The following is a 14,658-nucleotide window of genomic DNA, read 5'->3' on the forward strand; positions in this document are numbered from 1 at the left end:
AAGATACAATTACTCTGTAGGCAGGAACTGAAAGCTTTTCACAGTTTACTTTGTCCAGAAATACCAGTATTTGAAAAACTTTTTAGAATGGGCAAGATTTTCATATAATTTAAAAGTGAAGGGCAAGAAAATATTTAAGAAACAAGCAGAAAATTCTTGTTCTGAACCCATTTTCAGTTCAGATACCATTCAAATTTACTAATCTTACATTTTCATCAAAGAGGAATTCAGCTCTAAAATTTGTGAGACTCCTGATTTCCATATACTTCCTTTAAAAGAAAGACAGTTTCAATAAGAATCATACAGCAGAGGAAAAACTACTAAAAAGATCAGCACAATTTAGTAGCCAAATTCAGTTTTTCTTACTGATTTTCAGTATGAAATAATTTTGCTTGGATTTATTTGAACTGTTAATGATTAGCAACCCCTCTGCTTCTCTAAAATAGCCTTTAGAATCTCAGAAAAATCTGAGATAAGAATTTAGAGCAGTTGATTTGCATCATTTCTGCAGAGGAATGTGACAACTGGGACATTCACCATCCTTTATTTGCCAGAGCTTTCAGACAATTGACTTCATCTATGCAGATTCTGTCAAAGGATGGTAAAAGGTCACTCCAAAATGTGTCCCTCCAGGCCATGTGGGCTTGAGTGCTCCTGTCCACAACTTATTTGCTATAGTCCACTGCTTTTAGGTACTTATGAAAAGAGCCTTGTGCAAAGCCCATATTAAGACATCTCTGCATGAGCTTTCCTTTACTTTTTTCAAAGATTCTGGACAGACCTCATCTATGTGGCAAAGGTCAAATGGGAAACATCTTGAAAAGAGCTACTGAAGCAACAAGGGAATGTGAACCTTTGTGCTCTTCTGCTGTCAGCCATGAAGCTACTGTACCTTATGAGTAAGCTCATGGTGCTTTGTTCCTTTGAGACTGTTTATTAAAAAATAGGCCTTTGAAAGCCCTCTTTATTTTCAGTTTGAATCATATAATTAAGGGGAGGAGGTGGAAGCACACTTAAAATGTTTTCGCTGGAGTCACCTTTGTGAGTTGAGGGGAAGGATCTGTATTTACAAGAGATGAAATACAGGTCTGTGAAACAATCACAGAGAATGTATTGGTATTTGAAAATGACAGTTGTACTGAAAAACTTCATCTTGAGGTACATTTTATTACAGAAATCTGACAGTTCAGAAGGCTTGATCACTCGTGAAGCTTTTCATACTACATTTCTATTCTCTTTTAGCATCCAAGACAAATGGAAAAAGAGGCAAATCATTCCAAGTCTGCTCAGATTCACAGGTTTTAGTAGAATATTGCCTTATTTTTCATAGTTTGAGATCTTACTGATTGCCTTGATATGTCCTCATATCAATTCTTTTTCAGAGCAATCAGTTTTCCTGTTACAAGACCTGCTACAATTTTGCTCTCAATTTCAGAAGAAACCTCCTGAACCTCTTTGAGAGAATCAAGCAATAATATGTCACACCCAAAGAAATTACAGGAAATATGCTGTTCTTAAAGATACCCAGAAAAGGTCAGCTATGAAAACAAGAATAAAACCAGCATTTCCATCCCTGGCCTGCCTCAGATGTTGAAGGTAGGGAATGTTAAGCAGAGGAAAGTCTGCCCCAGGCTGAGGGCACCTTGCAGTCCAGCACAGGGGCTGTGCTCACGGACCAGACACAGGTGGCCATGGAGCAGATTTTAGGGGACAGGCTCTGTCCTGCCCAAGTGCCACCAGCCTGGTTACCACCAGGGCTTAATTTGAAGGTTTAAATGGAACCTTGTTGTGCCAAGTAATGGATGCATATAGTAGAGGAAAAGTATTTGAATATGTGTATAGAGGCTTTGCCCCAGAGGTCCCGGTTGCCCTCGATGGGCTGCAGCTGTGATGTCCTTAACTGGGCTGCAGCTGTGACCAATGAAGATAACTGGGATAAAAGGGGGTGGGTTAGCCAGTCACGGAGAGCCTTGGAGGAGCCCTGACCTGGGAGAGAACAGCAGCCATTGGACTACACCAAAGAGGTATGGACTTCAGAAGTCTGATAATATCATTGTGGGACTCTAGAAATAATAGAACAATGACAGATGTATTTAGAAATATCTGTATGAAAGGGACAGATTTCTTTTGAAATCACATTTCTGCACCTTTCAAACAAATTTGCGGTATCAGGTGAAGAACAGGGTGCCATTTGAAAAACAGGGATAGGCCTTTTTGCAATTTGCATAATATATGGTAGTATTAGTGATTTCCATTTTGTAACTCACGCAGAGAATATTTACTTGATGTAATGTTAAATGTGAGCTCTGTGAAATATTACAATTCCAGAAATGTGTCAAGAAAACACACTCATCTCAAAAATCAAGCTGAAAAACCATGATCTGCCTTTTAAGAATCTGCCTGTGCCAATAACTCAAATTCTTTTTCCAGTATAAAAAGCAGGATGTGCCTGTTTAACATGACCATAATGTTATCTAACAGAAGCCCACAGAAAACACGAAACATTTGTCTTACAGTCCCTAGGTGAGCACATTATCATTTTCTTCTTGTCACTCAACACTGAGCATGTTAGATAACAACCTATAATAGAATTTAATATAATGCTTTCTCCAGTCAATACTGGGATGAAGATTGAGATTTTTCTAATGGGATCTGAGTAGCCAAATCCCCTGGGCAGCATGGATGACCCCATCAGCCTTAAAATTCAGTCGAGCAAAAAAATAGTGTCAACATAATTTGAATATTGGAAAACAGTTGTTGCCTTCCCTACCCTAAAATGAAAATCCACACATAGAAATATGTATTTAATAGAGAACTTTTGAGAGAAACATTTTTTCCTCAAAGAGTTTTTTTGAAGAAATGTTGTCTGCATTTATGGAATAGCATTTCAAGATTTTGCGTCTACCCTCCTATTTCTATCATGCTAATAAAAAGAAAATGGCAAAGAAGCATAACAAAAACAATTCTGAAATTAAATAATTATTTTGATTTTTTTTCTTTTGTCTCATTTAATTGGGAATAGGAAGGGAGACTTTCTTAGTGGCAGGTTAGAAATGTGCTTTGCTGGCTGATCCTGTGCCTATCTCACAAAATTTCTGGGCTCATGAAGCAGCACTGAACACCAAGGTAGAGGAAACCTGACAGCTTCTCATGAGTCCCTCCAGCTTAACCCCAGACAAGTACCCAAAATAGTCCCACCAAGGGGTTTTTTTTTAAGAGGAAAAGGAATAGAGCTTTTCTGTTAAAATTTACAACATGAGTCTGCCTGGGGCTGTACCAGCACTGCTCAGGTAGCAAATCCAATGTGCAATTAGTTACTAGAAGATTGGAGACCCAGCTTTGACTTCAGGCATCCATGAGGAACCAAACATCCTCTTTGCCTCTTTGATCCTGTCCCTAAAAATAAGCAGGTGATGATAGTACAGTCCCACCTATTGTTGCCTTTCCTTACACAACAATCAGCCACTCTAACAGAATTCAATCTGATAAGCCAACTTTTATCCTCAACTTCTCTCGTTCAATTAACTTGTAATAACTGAAACTCTCAAGGCAGCTGAAAGCCAGTCAGGAATGATCTTTCATGTACACTAACATCTGATTCCTGGGAAATGAACTGTAATTATTAAAAATAGCTTTCCAGTTGAATCCATATACTGACAGGAGGCAAATATACATTAAGAAGTTAATTTAAAACTACTAGGGACATGGAACCATAAGCACAAATTGATTTGTGTGGGTTCAAATGTCCCTCTGCACATTACAGATTGCTTCTACTGGTATGTGTGTAAAAACACCTTACTATCAGTATTTTAATAATGCAAAGATGTAATCAAGGTTGTGCCACTTGAAAATTTGGAATTATGCATATTAGTTATTGAGAAAGTAAGCTTCACACAAAAATCTCTATGGATTTTTCTTTACTTGTTATGCATAATATAGAAACAATAGTGTTTCTATTCTATTATAATGGATAAATAGATGCTCTAATATAAATCTCTACATACATGTATTTTTATTGAGACCCTACTTTGAGACTGGAAAAATACCAACACCCAGTTGTAAAAATGATGTCTTCAAGTAAGACCTTACAGTATAAATGGACAATAAAGACAGGGAATGGAAAAAAATAAAAGTCTTGTTATGAACACTTTATGATCTTAGGCACTGAGGGACTAAAAGATTTTCTCCATCCCCATAAGAAACCTCTGACAGAAATAAGAATCAAACCAGAACTCTTAAAATGCAATCTTGTGCTCTAATGACATGGTCAAAAGTGTCTGTAAAATATTAAAGGTTTAGCAGGAAATGATGTTGTGAATTAACATGGAGAGTTGCTAATACAATAATTGAGTTTATTTTGCATATTTGCCTTCTGAACTCCTGGGCATAGCAAAACTCTTCAGGGAGTGGGTGATTATGCCAACAAAAAGAGTATGCATGTGTATTCAGAGACATCTTTTCAAATCACATGGTTGGTTTATTTTTTTCCCATTGACCTTCCTGAAGGTGACTTAGTGCTGACATGCTATTGTTGAATGGTTTTCTATGAGAAAGAGAACAAAATAGAATCTGGATTAATGAAAAAATAATTTGCTTGAAGACTGTGTTCTGCAGGAAATAAGATTGCCTCTTAGCAATTTGAAAGAGATTTGAATCTGGATAAAAACAAAAATAAAAGAGAAGGATTCTGGAAGGTAGGAGTACCCCACAACTGTCAGTTCTACCCCACTCTGGGCTAAAACACTGATAGACACCTTTGTGACTAACACTGCAAATTAAATGCAGCTGCTAAAACATTTCCTGCCTAATCTTTGGGTATGTTACATTTGACCCACATTGCTGAAATGCTGCTCCAAACTGAGTCATGTCTTGTGGGCACCTTACAGATTAGTCCAAGCAAAAAGCACCACTAAAACCAGGGGTGAGTTGCACTAAAATAAGAAGATAAGTCAGTGAATCAGCTATTTCCCCCTCCTTGTCACACGCACAAAACCCAGGGCTGCAGATGAGCTCCCCGTGGCTGTTGAGCCATGCATCCTCGATAAACACAGGCTGGAGCCACCTCTGAGCACAGCCCCTGCCCAGCTCTCTCCTGACACATCCGCCAGGCTGCTCCTCAGGCTTCTCCTTGCTTTGCCCCTACACACCTTGAACTCCCCTCTGTCGACTCCAAATCCAGAACTACATTTTATTAGCATGAAATGGAGAGAAAATATTATAGGAAGTATTAAAAGGCTGGGATTAACCAAACTGAAAAAAATATTTTTTCTGCTTGATTACTGTGCTGGTAGAGTGCATTACTGTGTCTTCTGAGTACAGTGCTAAGAGTATGAAAAAAGTCCCCAAAAATTATACAATAGAAGTGCAGGAGAAGGAGGAATGGAAACCAGATGTTGAAAAAAGGTAAAATTAAGAGTATAATTTGTGGCACCATACAGTTATCCTCCACAGTCTCCAGCCTCACTTGCCTCACCAGGTCAGTGTAATGCAATTGTCAAGTATAAAAATCACAGTAATCTCAATTTTACACATATCTCATTCTCCAGGTTGTAGCTCTTTTCAGCCAAAATAACTTTTCTCACAGCACACCACAATGTAGGACTCCTCACATATAGGACTCCTCCTACATGCATCACTACCATTCCCAGACGTTTTATGTTCAGTTTCATTTACAGACTTCTTGGAGCAGAATAGCACAAAAACAAACAGGTTTTTAGTGTTTGTAGCACGTTTGTGTGTCAGTCAGTGTACAAACAATGTAATCTTAAAGGGCCACATTTCCCCAGCCTTTTATGCAGGGCTGAAAGGGTTTCAGCTCCTCTTTACTCCCACTTTCTCACACAAGAATCACAGTGCTGTAAGTTGCCCACAAATTGCTGCTTGTACAGAGCATAAAGCGTCATACTCCAGCAGTAAATTAATCTGAGCAACATCTTTAAGCCTGTGTGCTGGGAGATATTTTAGCAGCTATTTTCAAGCATTCCTCAGCTTGCTATTTTAAAGTTCCCCAGCAAAGCCTCCAATCTTAGAGATGAGAGGGGTTTTCAGTGGGGATAGGTTCAGTTCAAAAGCAGTGCTATCTCTGCTTTTGGTGCTCAACTGGAAGATTTGTTTGTGAAATAATTTTGGGGAATTTAAGGAGAAATCATCACAGAACCAGATATGTTTCTGAGGAGTCCAGAAGTAGCATCCATAAATCATTGCAGGACACAATTCTGCAAAAGTGGCTGAAGGGCCACCAAGCCCTTACAATGAGCAAGAAAAGAAACAAATCTGATTTTCTCTTCAAGCTCAGCAGATAATTAAACCATCAGAGTTAAGAAAAGTGGAACTTATCACTGAAAAAAAATCTATCTCAATAATTTCTCATGTTCAAGGGTGGGCATAAATTTCACATAGATACTTGCCAATTAACACATATAACCTATCCTCATATGTCCTATACATTTTCATAATTAACTAGAATTTCTAGTACAAGCATACAATACTAAAGAATGCATACAGCATACTTTAATCTAAGCCTGATGCAGGCTGATAACGATCCTTAATTTTATAAGCAGTCTCAAGACATTTAATAAAACCTCTTATTCTTTCCTCCAGCAGTAACCATAGCTTAATAGCAAAAATTATTAAACTTATTGTAGAACCATTCAGTAGATTTAGCACATTAGCTTCTTTTGCATATAAACTCACCCCAGCAGAAGAAAAAATGGGATTTGACATTATCATCACACCAGCCTTCTCCAGGTCTCTCCAAAATTTTCTCCTTGTCTTTCACAAAAGTAACAGATTTTGTCATTTTTCTGCCTATCTTCTTTTTCCAGATCGGGTCTAGTCCTAGCACAAAACTTTGTGATTTCCATTATAAAAGTTCACCTTTTATCCTTACTACTCATATTTTTTGCCTCACACAGTCTTTTGATGAATTACTGAACTTTAACTTCCTCACTTCTCTTTTCTCCAGTCTCTTGTGATTATACCTCCCCAAAGCCTTTTGAAATGTAAAAAGTTATAGAGTCAGAATGCCTTCTTTCCACTGCTGCATGGATTCCTTCCACCTACACTAACAAATAGTGCAGCATGATATTCTTTAGCTGAATCTGTGGTGGTACAGCAAGTTTAAGGACATGATTTTGAAAAATCTCAATTCATAAACATGGTAGGTTTTGATTATTTAGGAGACGTGCACTAAACTGGGTTTAATTTCTGTATATGATAAAAAGATCATTAAAATATAGAAATTAAAACCTCCTAAACAGATGGAATTTCCACTCACTGTCACTCATAGGGATACAGGTATCTGCATGTGTGTGTAGAAGTGCATCACATTTTGATCAGCCATGGTTCCTCCTGCAATATGAGAATTTATTACAGGGAAATGTATGCCCTCAGACTGACCATCAGTCTTTAACAATGTCATAATTTACTGCTGCTTCTTTGGTAGAAGAAAGGAAAGTTGCTCTTGGCATTTGTTCTTAATTCTTGTTTTATGGAGGTCCAGTATCCAAAAATGCAAAGACTTTTCTTCCTTCTCCTTTGCTTATAGGGTAAACTCTATTACATCCATATTTGCATCTTCTCTCCCATCCCATATCAAACGTTACAGCTCGAATACATCTCTGACAGAGATCTGGTCTCTCAGTTTTCTGAAGTGAATTATTAGTCAACTATTCTTTAGGAATTCTTTTGGAAGGAGGGGTTTTTTGTTATTTGACATCTGGCAGTCATTTAAAGCACTAGCATCTCCTCATTCAGAACACTGCACATATCTCATTTGCTTTCAATATTTTCTTGGTCTAAATGCCACCCTATTGCTTTTCTTGGCAAAAAAAAAAAAAAATCTGTTGGGTGGAGCTAGATTTCCACTGCTAGATTTTCACTTTACTTCATACTATAACAGATCCTTTAGAACTACCTCATGTGCAAAATCTGTTGTTTATACAGGTCTGCAGCTGGCTTTGTCCCAGTTGCTCGAGAGTGATGTCTAAACATAAAATAATCTCTGTATAAACTGTGGGTTTGTAAAATATGTAAGCACTCTGTGTTTGTTCAGCCCAGGTCATTTGCTGAAAATGAAGGTTGTGCCTGGGTGATAACCATCAGATGCTGGTTCAGAAGGGAATCCAAATTTTTCCAAAGTTTTGTTATGCTCAAGTCACAAGGACACAAGATGGAGACAGGTTGGGCAGAATTTTAAAGCAAGCCATCAGCCCATGCAAAAACTTCCCCACAATAACTGCACTTCCTTGAATTCTGGGAGGTGAAGTCAAGTAAACAACATTTAAAGACATAGCTAATTATGAGATTGCACCCTTGGAGTCATTAGAGCTGCAATCAGGAACAATGCCTCCATTCTGCTCACACAGAGCAATGATCCTGCTCCAATGATCCTGCTCTGATGATTAACTGCTGCTGAAGGGTAGCAAAAGGTAAGGTTAGAGCAGTTTTCAGACAATGAAATGTGTGTGACTCTTGAACCACACTGCTTATCACATTAAGGGTCCTGTCTTGCAAAAACTAAGTCAAACTGTAGATATTTTAGTTTTGGTACAAGGTAATCTCACCTATCAGCTATAAAATCTGACATTGTGTTTGGGGTTTGAAGAGTCAATGTTAGCTTAGCAGAAGCATATTTTTTACATCAAGTTTTAGAAAAGCATCTTTTTATATTAGAAGAGACTTCCATGTGAAAGCTAGGCAAAATATTACCTGAAAAAAAATGACAGATGGTCCAGTTTTAATGCCTAGGATAACCAACTAGATAGGAAAACCAACTAGAAAGGTCAGTAGGTCATTTTTGGCAAAACTATTATTTTAGGCTTTTCAATGCTTTTAATCAGATATAACAAAATGTATCACCCCTACTTCAGCTATGTAGATTACCATTCAGCACAGCTCACTGATCAAAAAAAGCACATACAGCCTGGCAAAATTAATAATTTTTTTCTGATCCATTCCCATAATCTTCTGCAAGCTCCAGAGACCAGGATCTCCTCTTATGGAGGTGCCACTGTCTAAAATACAGGGGCCCATTTCCTTAGGACACCCCATAAATGAACATTTCAGCACAGCAGCCTGCAGTGGTATGACTCCAGGTGCTGAGCTCTGATATGGAATTTGTGTTTTTTCCAAGGTACCCTGGGACTGGGACCTTCTCCTCAAAGCCTTTCCCTCTGAAACCCCCTCCTGCCATGGAGTGTGTCCATTACAGCAATGAGAATGTTTGGGTGGCATCAGGCCATCAGCATGATCTTGTGGAAGTTTAATGTATTCATTCATAGAATAAAACCCTGAGATTCCTGGACATTTATCATTTCTTAAATCTTCAAATAATCTTCCTTTTGCCTAGTTGAATACTAGAAAGATCAGAGCAAAAATTTAAGTCTAATAAAGAACTTCAACTTAGTTTGTGCCAATCTTTTCGTCCAAGTTCCCCCCCTTCAATCCTCTTAGTGTCCTTTCTGAACTCAAATTTTTGTATGCTAAATTATTACAAAAATATTCTGTGTAATCATTTGGAATACAGATGATTTAACCAAAACCTCAGACTGTGCTGGCTCAGTGGTGCCAAGGCTCAGGGGTGTGTTCAGGGTTTGTTCTCCCTGTGTGCCAGAGCTGGAAGCAGCAGAGGTGTGAGCCCCACAGCAGCTGTGGCTCAGGTAACTCAGTGCTGCTAAACCACTCCAGTTCTTTTAGCCAGCCCTTCTCCTGTCTCTGGTAAGTTCTGTGGCAAGGAATGCATTTCTTGTCTTTCTACAGCAATCACTATTAGCATTTTTTGCCTTCACCATTGAAACTTGTTTCCCACACTCTGGTTTTTAACTTTCCACAAAATGACACCCACAGGGTGCAATGGCTTCATTCCAACAGCTCATCTGCCTCTATATTTGCAAACCTTTGAGACAAGACATTGAGCTCTCTTCTATGTCCTCACAACCTGCTGGAGTGATTTGCTCATGAGGGAGCAGGAAGCTGAGGCTGACCCAAATTTTGTTTCCATTTCCCAGTTAGGTTCAGAATCAAGGTTACTTGAGTGACAATAACTCTAATTTTTACTGTGTCAAAAGCTTAACTATTTTTGGGGTATTTTCCCAAAAGGTTCTCAAATTTGCTTTTACAGGATTTGAAATACTACAGCATTTCTCTAAGGATTAATACAGGGGGTAGAAAAGGCTGAGGCAATCAATAAAGTGTCTCAAAAGAAAAAAAGGAGGGGAAGACTAGATCTCCTTTAGCCTAGGGAATTTTGGGATCAGATAGCTTTTTTCTTAGTGAATAGGAGAGTCAAGATTACAGTTGAGTTCCCTCTTTGGGAATTTCTAATATTCTCAGGTGGCTGTAGTTAATTCTGTGTTTTTAATTCATCTCTTCAGCCAGCAGCTGGCACAATTTCAAACAACAAAAATACACAACTCTCAAACAAAAATACAAGATTGACCATGATAATCAACACATAGCAAATATAATTAGAGTTTAGTGCTTGGATGAGAGAGAGAACATCCTGACATGGCAAATGTGCCTGTTGGGACAGCTGCTGCACCTGACAGCCTGTCCTTTGCCAGCTCCTGTCTGCCTCTTCTCTCCTGAGCCCCCAGTCCCCCTCTTGCTGCCCTTGGAACTGTGATCTGTGCCTGTGGAGAGGGGGCCAGGCCATCTGCACCAGGTCTGCAGGCTGCCTCTGCACAAGTGCTCAGCCCTCACAATGGAGCCCTGATTTTCCAGAGGCCCTGGCACCCATTCAGCCATCTCACTGCAGCATCCCAACCTTTTCAGAAGTGCTTGGCCACGAACAGTTCCTGTTGACATGAAGCATGTCTGTGTGCTTATCTACAGCTGTCACCTCTTCTGCAGGTCCTTTAAGCAGCTCCTTTGCTGGTGGCTGTGTCAGCACAATGACCTGTCCCACTGTCAGGCACAGCTCCAGGATGTGAGGTCCCCCAGGGGGGACAAATCCCGGTCCCAGCAGCTGGTGGGGTCTGCTCTGCCTCCCTGGGGTCCTGCCAGCAAATGTGGCACAGCCCCAGGGGCAGGGCAGTCACAGGGACCCTCACAGAGCCCTGGTGCTATGGATGGAAGGTTCCAGGACTCTCCTCCCGGTGTTCCCAAATGAGTGAGCCAGATCTCAGGATTGGAGGGGGAAAGAATGTGAGGCTGAATTCTCACGTGTGAATCACAGGCTCAGCATTCCACATGTCCAAGTGGGTCTGTAAACAGCAGAGACAGGAGCAGTAAACACTGACTGCCTCTAACCAGTTGCACCTTTGCTCTTTGTAAGAAGACGTGATTGTCTTCCTACAACATTTGGAAAATGGCTGTTAACCTTGAGGTGAGGTTCACAAGAAATTGTTCCCATTTATCCCCTCTTTGCAACACTCCACACAGATTTTGTTCAAGCTTGTACCATGAATGTACCACACAGGACTCTGTCCCCAGATTTCTGAACATTGCTCAGATAAAGGCAGCTTCTCCAGAAAGTAATCTGGATGGAAATATTCCTGTTTTGTAAATATTGCACCTGTGTTTGTTAGGGCTGAGATTGCTACCTACCTAAACAGAAGCACAAGGAAGTAAAGCCAAATTCCCTACTCCTCACAGGTGGAATGGGCAGCTACATTATTGTTTAGAGGAAATATTTTCCTTACAAATGTGTCTCTCAATGTTCCCTTCAAACTGCAATTAGCATAGGTTTGATACTTCATATATAATGATGATTTGGCTTCCTGCCTTTTCACCATGAACTGTGTTTGGAAAATGCCAGTCCAACTCACAAGAAACAGAGAGAATGCATGGATCCACTCTGCAAAGAGCACCAGGGAAGTGGATATGCAGGTAAATCTATTGAGACATCCCACTGCAATAACTGAGCCAGGCTGCAGGACACAAAGTCAGCTGAGGAGCAGAAACACTAAACTACAAGACATAAACAACAACAGAACAACAAATCACCTGAAAAAATCTAAACCAGTTTTGTCCTCTAAAAAGCTGTTTACTTGCCTTCATCTTTGCATTTTCAAAGGTTATCCTTTTGAGCAATAAGTAAAAGAAGTCTTTTTAAAGTTATTAATCTGACAGTATCATTTTTAACTTTCACAACATCCCATGCTGTTATGACAAACAGTGCACAGTTCAGAAGAAAGGAATGTTTCTATCAAAGTATTCACACAAAGAATACAGAGCCCAGCATGGAATAACTAATGGCCCAAACTACAGCAGTAGTCGTTTTTATAAAGTTCTTCAGCCCCAGATGCATTCAGGTTTACCAAGCTGTGATACAAATCTTTTCTATGCATACATACAGTGTCTCTCTGTCTGACTCAATACTTGATTTTTTCTAAGCATATCACATAGCAACACAGAGGTGGGGTTTTTTAAGGGCTCCCCATTCAGCACCATCAAAACATGGCTTCAGAAATGCCTTTATGTGTAGCATCTATTTGCTGATGATTGTTCAAATAGGCTACTAAGGAAAGGGTGCAGATTGAAAAGCAATTATAGGGGAGGGTACTTTCAGGATGGTCTGCTTGCAAATACTCATTGGTTTGAAGGAATTTTGAGAGGCAAGTATCTTCCAGGACAGATTATAAAGGATGGGAAGGAGGCAGGAGCCTGAGAAACAGAAGGAGGCTCTTCATGCAAGGAATTGCTGGGTCAGGTTATGCAGGTCCCTAACATCTGAGGTTGTCCTGCCAAAATCAGCTCTACAAACTCAATTTATTTCAGTATGAACATAATGTAATTTTGTCATGTAAAGCCTTAAAATTTGAAATCTACTCATTGATTTTTGACCTAAGCTTGTTTTCAGACCACATAGAAGTAGGTCAAATTCTAGAGCTCCACATTGGCTCTGGTGCCACATCACCTTCCCAATGTGCTCAGCTGTTTGGCTGGAGGAAAAGGAAGCAATGATCACCACTACTAAATATTCACTAAGCATGCAGATGCCCTTCCTTGAAATATCTTGATTCTTTTTCTCATGACATGCTCACTCTCTATCTGTGCAGTTCTGAAGTTTTATCCAAATCCCACTGAGATCAGTCAATTCTATTTCATCTCAGGGCCTATTTCTACTCTGACTAGCAGCACTTCAGTAGAAAAAATTAGAGATTCACAGCACTACAACATGTCAAATGAAATTCTATATTTTTAGCTGTTCAAACATAGTATCTTTTCAGCATTAAAAAGAGCAAAAGGAGTAATAAAATTTTGCTAAAACTAATATAAGAGGAAGAGGATTTAAAGACAATGGGTTTAGTTACTGGTTATGAACACATACAACACCAGTATTTTGCTTCCTTACTTGTTTTTATAACTAGTTCCACAAAAACAGAATCAGGAAATGAAGTTATGGATTCCAAAAGAGAAAGTGGCAAATAGACTCAAGCTGCAGATAATTTCTTCCCTGCATTATTTTTCCTCACTTCCCCTCTCCCAGACAGCCAATTTTTTTACACTGAAAATCCTTCCAAAACAGGTCAAAGAGATCACACACTACTGCACCATGACTTACAAAAAGAAGGAAATGTTCATTGCTCTGTTAACATGTTATTGCCAGAAATACATTTCCACTGCAGCATTAAATCAAGATTTATCAGAATTGTTTTCTTATTGTCCTGATGCTCAGGTAGAGAGTGGTTTAGCTGGCCAATAAATAACTCATTTTAATGAAAGCTGCAGTGGTGCCCTACCAACGTGTCATTCCAGACCTGAGCAACACTGCACTACTAGAAATTATTCCAGAAGTTTTTAAGTGTTTCATGCCACAAAAAAATCTAACTGTGCAATAGAAATCCCTTGCTTGTGGTTTTAAAGACAGTGGCATTTTAGACAAAATGAGTAAATGTAAGGCTGACTGATGACTGCTAGGAACTGACACAGTCTGGGGAGCTCAGGTGAGCTCAGGGGATGTTTGGGTGCAAGGATGGACTGAGGAGGGACACAGGACAGTCAGAAATTACTTGAGACCACAAGAGTGTACAGGCTCTTGCCACATGTTGCAGGCAAAGCCAGAGAGTGATTTTCAGCTAGAAACTCCTCCCCAAATCTGTCTACCAGCATTTGTAGTTGCCCTTCCCCAGATACAATGCACCCTCTGTTCTTTCCACAACAAGAAATAAATGAAATTTACCCCTGTGCCAGTACATGAGAGAATATTTATTTTCTTTTACAAGTAGTGAAGCCTTGGGAAGGAAGGCTGGATACTCAGGATCCTGGAAGCAATCCAGAAGGAGGACATCTCCTGAGGCTAATGCAATTATGGTTCCATTTTGGCTGGCTGTGCAAGGAGAAGGGATCATCTAACTCCCAGGAATGGCAGACAAAGGTTACAGTCCCAACTTTGTACAACACTGGGTCAAGCCAGACACTGATTTTTTAGTCAGTGAATTTGTGCAGGAATAGTTAGAAAAGAGGAGTAGTCCTGACTCTGATGAATCTGCAATCAGGGCGAGGGCTGGGAGCTCAAACACAGTGTCAGGCTCTGGCACAGAGACCAGCTGCATGGGGACATATCTCTGCATTTCTGCAGAGCAGCCTGCTGAATCAAAGCTGAGCTAGTTTATTTCATGGATTATACATGTATTTAATTAAATTTCTAGATAAATATTTGTAGCAATAAGTTTTTGAAGTACTGCAAAGTTACATTGTATTAAACATTTATTG

Source organism: Molothrus ater, chromosome 10 (assembly GCF_012460135.2).
Source record: "Molothrus ater isolate BHLD 08-10-18 breed brown headed cowbird chromosome 10, BPBGC_Mater_1.1, whole genome shotgun sequence".
Taxonomy (NCBI): Eukaryota; Metazoa; Chordata; class Aves; order Passeriformes; family Icteridae; genus Molothrus; species Molothrus ater.